General features: G+C 41.0%; 1 long non-coding RNA gene across 5 annotated transcripts; it reads left to right on the forward strand.

The window, feature by feature from the left end:
* The first annotated feature begins 2,040 nt into the window (after nucleotides 1-2,040).
* On the forward strand, nucleotides 2,041-9,510 carry LOC131460323 (uncharacterized). 5 transcript variants are annotated; one of them, XR_009240375.1, is made up of 8 exons: nucleotides 2,041-2,237; nucleotides 2,500-2,560; nucleotides 4,153-4,244; nucleotides 4,506-4,598; nucleotides 4,680-4,793; nucleotides 5,217-5,340; nucleotides 5,758-5,836; nucleotides 8,886-9,510. It is a non-coding gene; the product is annotated as an uncharacterized LOC131460323 (long non-coding RNA). The 5 variants fall into 5 exon arrangements; XR_009240378.1 differs by lacking the exon at nucleotides 4,153-4,244 and having other exon boundaries at nucleotides 2,043-2,237; XR_009240376.1 differs by lacking the exon at nucleotides 2,041-2,237 and having other exon boundaries at nucleotides 2,317-2,560; nucleotides 4,153-4,251.
* Nucleotides 9,511-9,986: the final 476 nt, after the last annotated feature.

Genomic DNA, 9,986 nt, shown 5'->3' on the forward strand with positions numbered 1-9,986 from the left:
CCCATAAGAACACCCAGTAAGGATCCCACACAACCCACTAGTTACAGGCCAATAGCCTTAACATCCAATCTGTGCAAAATAATGGAAAGGATGATAACAGAAAGATTAACATATGATCTTGAAAAACGAGAAATGCTGGCAAATGATCAAAGTGGTTTTAGAAAAGGAAGAAATACAATGGATGCAGTGATAAGACTAGAGACAGAGATAAGAAAGGCACAGGCAAATAAAGAAGCAGTAGTGTCAGTGTTTTTGATATTGAGAAAGCATATGATATGATGTGGAAGGAAGGATTATTAATAAAGCTGTGCAAGATGGGTATAAGAGGAAGGGTGTACAACTGGATTAAGTAGAGAATGGGACCCCTCAAGGGAGTGTGATTAGCCCTTTACTCTTTACAGTAATGATCAATGACGTGTTCTCAAAAGTACCAGAGGAGATACAGTAGGTAGGTCACTCTTTGCGGATGATGGGGCCTTGTGGAAAAGAGGAAGGAATGTGGCATATGTTGTGGGCAAAGTACAAGGGGCTATTGATGAGGTGGTGGAGTGGGGCTATGACTGGGGATGCCAGTTCTCAGTGCAGGGCTCCAGACTAACTTTTTGAATTGGTTGCACTGGTGTGCCTTACTTTTTTTTTAGGTGCACTGGCACAAAATTTAGGTGCATTTTAACGCCATAAGGAGACCTTTCTGGCTCCATAACTTTAATATAACGTGAATGATTTCCAAACAAGATTAAGATATTGAGAAATCCTTGTCTTTATTTGAGGGACATTGACATAAGAAAAATAAGGTGTTTCACTGAGCTGAAATTGCAAAATAAAACATTAAGCACAATAAAACATTCCCAAATAAAACAGTGCTTGTGCTTAAAGTGCTTCAGCTATTACCCCAATGAATTGGGCACATGCAGTATCATTACTGTACGTCGGGTTGACGTTTAATCCGTTCTTCTTCATCAGAATAATTTCTGATTTAAATTTGGTGAAAGGCAGCTCCTCTTTGGCGATGTTGTATGCAACATTAAATTTGATAATCATTTCTGATTCCTCAGAGGACCTGATTGCTGCTGCCTGCCGCTGAAATGCAGCTGGGAGAGGGGCAACTTTCTCCACACACCGGTCCCGGCATGTAGTGTGTTTTTTGGACATGCTGTGTTTTTTTACGATACGATACGAAACGTTGTTGACCCACTTACAAATGCACTATTACCGGCCATACTCTGACTGCACTCATGACAGTATACACAGTGCATTATACGTCCTTTATAGTACCGTAACCAGGGAAACTGTTTCAACCAGTCCTGCCTGAAAGAATACGTTTTCAGCTTCTCAGGGCCGGGCTCTTTCTCTGACTCGGTTGTCTCCTCTGGTTCCGCGTCTGATGCCGCCGAAGGACCGGGGCTTGGCATCTCAGCAGGAACCGAGGGAATGGCAGTAGGGTTGGTTGTCTTAGATTGTTTAGTGAAAAAACTTTCAATACTTCTGCCCCTCTTCATTTAGCCTCGTTTTGTCTCTTTTCCCTTCCGCTGCCGTGGCGCTCAGGTCGCTGCGCCGCTCGTATTTTTTTTTTTTATGTTTTGCCGCTCGCAAATTTTAAATACACACAACGGAGAGCAGTGACCACAGCCAATCTGAGGCAAAGTTCCGCCCAAACTCTGTCTCTTATTGGTTTAGACCAAGATAATTATCTACCATGATTGTCAGTTGAGTCACAGGAGAACACAGAGAGATGATGTGCTTGCAAAGTACATTTATATTTTTTAGATGCACCGGTGCGACCTTGAAAAATCCTTAGGTGCTCTTAAAATTTTTGGTCGCACTCTGGAGCCCTGCAGTGGAAAAAAACCTAGACAGTGTATTTTAGCAGGAAACGAAGAGAGGAAGGAATGAAACTGAAAATGTACGGGAATGAGCTGCAAAGAGTTGGAACATTTGCATTTGTGGGTGTAGTGTTTGACTCACAGTTAACATGGGCAGGGCATATTGGTAGAATAGAAGAGAAATGCAAAACAGTGATAAATGTGTTGCGATGTTTGACAGGTAGGAGTTGGGGAGCTAGTTGCTCGGCACTGAAAAGAGCTTATGTGGCTTTACTACCATCAGTGTTTGATTATGGCAGCATTGCCTATGGGTCAGCTGCTAGATCAAGGCTTAAGAAGCTGGATGTGATTCAGGCACAGGCGCTGAGAGTCTGCAGTGGGGCTGTTAAGACAACGCCACTACCTGCGTTACAGGTAGAGATGGGAGAGGTGCCTCTGGGGCTGAGAAGGAAGCAGTTGATGGGAAATTCGAGTCGATTAGAGTTAGAACTGTATAAGTTTATGTGTCTGAGTGAGATCATTGTTCAGTGATAAGATCTGATTCTGTTAATATTTGACTGCAGTTGATGGAGTTGAGTGTAAAGTTCAGATCAGAGCAGTTATTTGATCACATTCATCACATTTCCTTCAGATAACACTTGAGAAAACTTTGGTCTGTGTTTTGTTTGCTGTTCAGCAGCAGAATCACTTCACAGACGTTCAGCAGCTTCATGACGATCATTTCCTGCCTTCACAAGGTAACAGAACTAAACTCATCTCATCACACATGTGAAAAAGAACTTTGTTACTGAGCAGTGTTGTTTTTGGCAGCCATTCTAGATTTAGTCTTAGTTTTAGTTTTAGTTTTTTGGACTAAAACGCTGATTAGTTTTAGTCATTTCTATATGTGATAGTTTTAGTCCAATTTTAGTCGAACTCAAAAACGTTTTAGTCAGTTTTAGTTAAAAAAAAAAAAAAAGAAGTATAGTCTTTTAACAAATCCATTTAGGTCAATAAGTATTGGAGATTACTGTTGGGCAGAAACCTTTAATCTCCATAATTCAACTTTTCAACAGTTTTTTTCATGAATTGATGCCGACTTCATCATACAACAGTGTCACACATAAGTTTGACATGAAATTTCCTCCGCCGGTGGTAATTTTGCTACATTTGATTTGAGCACAAAATGACTGCTGCTTTGAACAGGTAACCAAGTGTCAGCTCTTATCTCTGCATCAACTGGAGTCAAACATTAACAGAACAGACGATAACACAGAACAACAATGCTGCCATCTTCAGTCAAATGAATGGATTTCTCAGATGTCAAGAATACATCTCATCTAACAGCCAAACAGCAGAGACAGTAGTTGACCGTTGATTTTTATTGTGCCTTAAAATGGAGCAATAATCTGTAATGGAGCAAAAACCTCCTTTAACCACAGACACAAATGTTATAGTATAGTATCACGCAGGCTTCCTGTGATGACTCGGCCCACTTTGAGGAGGCGCTATGACAGTGGTTCCCAAACTTTTTCTGTTGGGCCCCCCTTTGGAGGAAGAAATTTCCCGGGGGCCCCGCGACATTTTTGCTTTAGCGATACAAATAACCTCAATATTGCTTTGTGAGAAAGCAATTTTCAAATAAAAATATGAAATGTGCAATTATAACTGTAATAGTGTCATTTTTTAAACAATAAATACATTTGGATAACAAAGAATACTTTACAAATATCAATCATTTGCTGTGCAATTATTTTTTTTGTTTTAACAATACAAATGCTGTCCCCTGCCAATGTTTTGAGACACAACACACAGAGAGGTCTTTGGTGGCATTTTCTGGTCTTGGGTTTTGGTCGTCGTGAATCATTGTTCCGTTCGGCTGACGTTGGCTTGTTGTTAGTTGCACAGTTTTCTTTTTGCCCCTCAGAAACTTCTCTATTCTCCAAACCTTGTCAGCAATGTAGGTTTTGTTGTGGTACGTCACTCAAATTAGTCCAGCTTACAGCGAGACCAAAAGTTCCGCCTGCTAAACTTTAGTTAGGACTTAAAAGAAAAAACAGAACTCGCGCCGCCCCCGGAAATCACTGGATTAAAGGACATTTGTGCTTTTGGTGAAAGAGAAGTTCTGCTGGACTGAAAGATCAGATAGTGACTGATAATTTTATGTTTCCGGTGAAAACAGATTACAGCCATTGTAGGTGAAAAAAAAGGATCCAGAGGACGAGGTCATATTTTGATAAGATTTAAGAAACTAAAGTTAAATTAAACGTTTATTCTCAATCGTCACAATTAACGACATCTCTTCAAAGTCCAGATGTTTAACATACATATGTATCTATCTATTGGGCAGCTTCTTACCTGACCACCAGAGGGCGGGCTCTTCTGTCCAGTGGACTCACCTGCAGTGAAGGGCTGTAAAGTGTGATGCAAACAGCGTCTTGAGTGAGTTGTGAGTCGAGCTGTGACGTTCATGAACGAGTCAAATCTTTTTAACGGCTCTTTGAAATGAACCAGTAACTGGGTGACTGACAGTCCATTATTAGCATAAACCAATGGGCTGTGTCGATTGTTCAGTCAGCCAATGAGGGTCATGTCGGCCAATTCTGTGGATAAAAAAAGTCTTCTTGCTGACCGGCCCACATTAGGTCAATGTGGTCCACCCATGTTAGCAGAACTTGTAATGAGCGAGTTTTATTCTCCCAGTAGGTGGCGCTCTGCTATGAATCAGATCAAGGACAGTGAAGAGGAAACTCCGCCCTCTAAAACCACTCTGTGTGAGGAACATGAGGGTCAGAGGTGAGAAGAGGATCTCATGGATCATGTGACTCGTCTCCATGTCACAGCTCAGTGTTTTATTTACACATCATGTGTTTGTAGGAGGATCCATCAACAGGGACCAGACTCTGCCAGACCTGGACCTGGACCCAGCTGTGTGTCCATGAAGAGTGACCGGTCCATGTATGAACCTTTGAACTTCAAACAAGAACAGAGGTCAGATGATGGAGGGTGGAGGTCTTCACAGGTCAACAACTCAAATGATCCACCATGTAGCACCAGAGACACCTAATATTTGAGAATTCAGACCCAGACCCATGCAGACCTAAGACATTCTGGACCCAAGTCCCAAACAGACCCGTCCCCATTTAATCTCAGATCTGGACCAATGAAAAAATAAGAAATGTTGAATAATTGTGGAACAGTCCTGGCTCACATGCTTGGGTTTGGGTAAAGTGATCTGACTGAAGATGTGGAAGTCTTAAATGTGTAGTGTAGTGTAGTGTTTGACACCATCTGGGTCACACTCAACCATTTCTGACACAAACCTGTTTTCCTTGTGTCTCCTGATACTGTAGATCATTAATGAGATCAATCACAGCAGATTTTGTATTTACATGTCATGTCCTGTGTTTGTAGGAGGATCCATCAACAGGGACCAGACTCTGCCAGACCTGAACCTGGACCCAGCTGTGTGTCCATGAAGAGTGTCTATAGGTCGTCTTATTAATTTCAAGGATGGACAAAAACATGTTGAACTGATGTAAGAATTTCACACATAGTAACACACACTTACATGATCCTCCACCAGGGGGAGCCTGTCTAGTCCAAAACATGTTGAATCCAGAAAAACACTCTTCTTCTCTTTGGTGGACCAATGTTGTTTTTCTGTCTCCACTAAACGTCTTCAGCCTGTCCTCGTCTCTAAATACGTTTCCAGCAGTAAATCTAGTCAGAGTCCGTGATTGGTCAGGGACTCATGGAAAAGCCTCTCTGATTGTGTCTTTGAGACTTCACACATAACAAACACTAGAGACTGTCCTTCAGGGACTTTTGTCTTCAACCTGTCAAACTCATGTCATGTGAACTTGGCTGAAGAAGAATCGTAGGTGCAGTACATTGAAAACCTCGTAGAAACAAATGATTATTTAGTAAATGACACTGAATCTTATCTCCTCAGAGTTGATCAGCAGAGGACAGAGGTTTTCAGTGGTCAGTCTGTCCAGCAGCATGGAGCAGACCTGGACTCCATATTTAAGGTGTGTAAATGTACAAACATGACACTACTGTTAATACTGAAGCAGAGTCCTGGGGCCTCATGTATAAACCGTGCGTACGCACAAAAAGACGGCGTACGCTTGCTTTCACGCACAGACGGCATGTATAAAAATGTACTTGGCGTGGAAGTTTGCGCATCGCAGCGCAAACTCTCGAGCTGCCGTGAGAATTTGCCGAGAGCTCCGCAAACTCTTGTCAGGTGGAGACGCTGCAATATTAAGCTCTGAAACTTATCACAGTGTTTGAAAATAATATTATTAATGTGTCTACAGTGACAAACATGAATTTTCTGTGACAAACAATACTGATACACCACGTACGTTTGAACATATGTGGATAACATCAGAGAGGACACTGAAGACGAAACTGATCCTGTGAGCGAACACACACACTACACCTGTGTGTGTGTGTGTGTGTGTGTGTGTGTGAGAGAGAGAGAGGGAGACTCACTTATTTACTTTGAGCAAATTACTGAAATTAATTTTCAACAGATGAATATTTTCTTTATGTAACACAGGGATGTAAACACAGCTGCTGACATGAACACATGAACACACGTCAGTCTATAATGTTTTAAACGCAAAATAAAGTTACAGACTCATTTGTTGTAAGAAAACGGGACTTGAACGTTGAGTAGAACATTTTCTTTATCCCATTTTAATCCACACGATAACGAAATAACTACGAAAAAGTTATTCCGCCACCGCTGCGCCTTTCATCGGAAGAGAAAGGCGCAGCATCCACAACACAATCAGTGACAGTAATGAATGGTTACATGGAGTAACTCCGTGAACTCTGTCTGCTTATTTTGTGCGTAATGTGTGTAGATGATGACGTGTGACACTTATAGATTGTTGAAATAATCTGTAAATTCAGCTCACATGGATCAGTCATGTCTAAACATACATGTTACACCAGAAAAAAACATGCACAGGATCAACTATCAATGCTCAGCCAGTTTTTTAAGCATCAATATTAATAAGAGAGCAGTCGCTGTGACCCTGACATTTAGTTCCTTTGTGTTTATCACTAATTCCAAAAAAAACCCGACCAAAATAATCTATTTTTACAGATTTATACATCATAAATTGACGAAAAAAAATAAATAATAAATTGACGAGTTGATCGTGCACTTTCCTTCTTTTACTTTTATTTCCCTCTTTCTTTGCTGCCGCAGTTGTCCTTTTGCACAGCCCTGTCTGGTGCCCCTTCCTAGGGTAAAACTATTTGAATAATATCCATTGACCTTGACCCTGGCGGTAGGTTTGTCATATAGTGCCTGTATGGTTTTAATAATTGTATCGTGGGAGCCAATTCTATGTAACACTCTGTAGAGAAAAATCCAGTTAACCGAATCAAAGGCCTTTTCAGCATCTACGCTCATCACAATTGCTTCAGTTTGATTTCTTTGTATATGATCCATAATATGTAGTGTTTTTGGTATATTGTTTTGTGTTTGGCGTTGGGGTATGAAACCTGTCTGATCATTATGTATCAGTGTCGGCAGGAATTCTTCTAATCATTTGGCCATAACAGAAGTAAATAATTTATAGTCCACATTCAGAACAGAGATTGGCCTAAAAGAGCCACACTCCACTTTATCCTTGCCTTCTTTTGGTATGGCTGAAATTATTGCCTCCTTCCAGCTGGGTGGCGTTTGCGCATTTTTTAAAGGACCCGGAAGTATTCTCGCTCCGACCATTTTAACCAGGTATGCATCGCAGGTGACTTGAGTGTACTTGGGATGGCCATGTATCCCAGAATACTGAAGTATATGAACTAAGAAGAACACATTAACACAGCTAAAGTTTAATACTTAAATGTATTGATTATTGACATTAATAAGTAAACATGAGACAAGAGGGTCTCTTGGACACATGACAAGTCAGACCATACGTTTTACAATAGGCATCCTGTATAGGACAGGAAACTCGAGGGTCTGTTTTGAATGTGGTTAGTTAGGAAATATAGATGTCTCTTGTTTGACTAAATGGTGATATTGTCCAATTTAAAGATCATGGGACAGTATGGTATATCCGGACCCAACTTGTTTTTCAAGTTGTTGCATTATGGAAACAGGAGAAAGGCGGGGGTCGAAACATGTGATGCCTGCAAATAAGAATGCTAGAAAATCTATATAAGGTTAGTTTTGCTTTTCTGAGGCAGAATTGTTCGGAGATTCGGCAAGAACACATTCTCCCGAGCTGCTGCAGAGCTTGGTTCTGACGCCTGACTTGTGACTAAATAAAATCCCTTTGTTCGGTACAAGTCCTGTGTCAGTGGGGTCTTTTCCTGCATCATCAACTCATCACCTATCGTTCATAAGAAGAAGGAAGCCTGACAAAAACGACATTACATTTGGGAGGAGCATAGCAGCAGATAATAGAAATAGAAATCTGAAATAAATATTTTTCTTTGTCCCGGAACAAAGTTATAACATCATTTGAGGCGAGAAATTAGTCATTTAGAAATCAAACATGTGGTTTGTGTATGAAGATATGACGTATTTATAGTTTGGCAGCGACGTTTGTCGGAGGTGATAAGCACAGTGAGCGCCGAGCGGATGCTCAGCGCTCATGCTCAGTGTGTGTTACTCACTGTGCCCGGCACAGAGCAGCGTGACCTCGGCCTGTCCTGATGAAATGATCCGCTGGCTCAGACGTCGCTATCATTAGATGCTCGGTGTGATCCATAGATTTGTTGTTGACGTGTTATTTTGTTTTTAATGGAAACGTTTTGACCTGACAGTTTAAAAGTTTGTATATTGTTAATGTTTTATTTATTTTAACTTTGAATGTTAGATTTATATTAAAGTCGCACGGTCATTGTATCTGTATTTAAATATAATATGTAAATATTAGATATGTAGAGTAGTATATATTTGTACAAGTCATATATATATATACTGTATATACTAATCTACAATGCTGTAATATATCTATTTTCCACATTGTATAATTTGTATTTGGAAATAACAACATATCAGCTGATCATCAATAAACTGCAGCTGTGTCTCGTTGTCTTCATCAGATTCATGTGAACTGGAACTGGACACAAACACAATGAACAGACACCTCAAACTGTCTGACGACAACAGGAAAGTGACCCGTGTGAGAGAATATCAGTGGTATCCTGATCATCCAGACAGATTTGACGTCTGTCCTCAGCTGCTGTGTAGACCTGGTCTGACTGGTCGCTGTTACTGGGAGGTCGAGTGGAGAGGAAGAGTTTATATATCACTGAGTTACAGAGGAATCAAGAGGAAAGGCGACAGTTCTGACTGTTGGTTTGGACGTAATGATCAGTCCTGGAGTCTGATCTGCTCTGATGTTCATGGTTACTCTGTCCTTCACTGTAGGACACAAACATCCATCATGTCCTCTGTCTCTCACAGAGTATCAGTGTATGTGGACTGTCCTGCTGGAACTCTGTCCTTCTACAGCGTCTCCTCTGACTCACTGATCCACCTCCACACCTTCAGGACCACATTCACTGAACCGGTTTATCCTGGGTTCCTGGTCTGGCCTGGTTCCTCAGTGTCTCTGTGTCCTCTGTAGGACATGAAGAGACAGCAGCTTCAGTGGTGGACGAGGTCAAAGCTCGTCTCAGTCATTCTTTGTTGAAACCATCAATAAATAAAGACTTAAAAAATCAACATGTCTGTCATTAACTGAGCCGCCGTCCTGCGCTGTGAGCGCCCCCTGCTGCTGAGAACCAGCCTGAAACACCAAGTTCACACACACTGAGATAAAAATAACAAAAAGTGAATGTTTGAAAGTGAAATTAAAAGATACAGAAAGTAAAATCAATTAAAAATGAATACATGCTTTATATAAAATAAAAAGAAAGAAGTCAAAATAATATAAAATAAAATTCAAGGTTTCAATCAAATAGAAAACAAAGTAAATAAAGATGTTAAGAGTTTGACTCTTTGTCTGAAGAACATCATCTTCTCACTGACGAGCCTTTCTGTCCCAGCATGCACTGCTTCTCCTCCTCCTCCTCTTCATGCTGCCTGACAACAGCGCTCCCTGCTGCGTGTGAGCAGAACAACACTCAGAGTTACACACACACACACACACACAGAGGGAAAATGAACCACACATGAGCAGATTATGCCATGAATGAGGA

This window comes from Solea solea, chromosome 6 (genome assembly GCF_958295425.1).
Source record: "Solea solea chromosome 6, fSolSol10.1, whole genome shotgun sequence".
Taxonomy (NCBI): Eukaryota; Metazoa; Chordata; class Actinopteri; order Pleuronectiformes; family Soleidae; genus Solea; species Solea solea.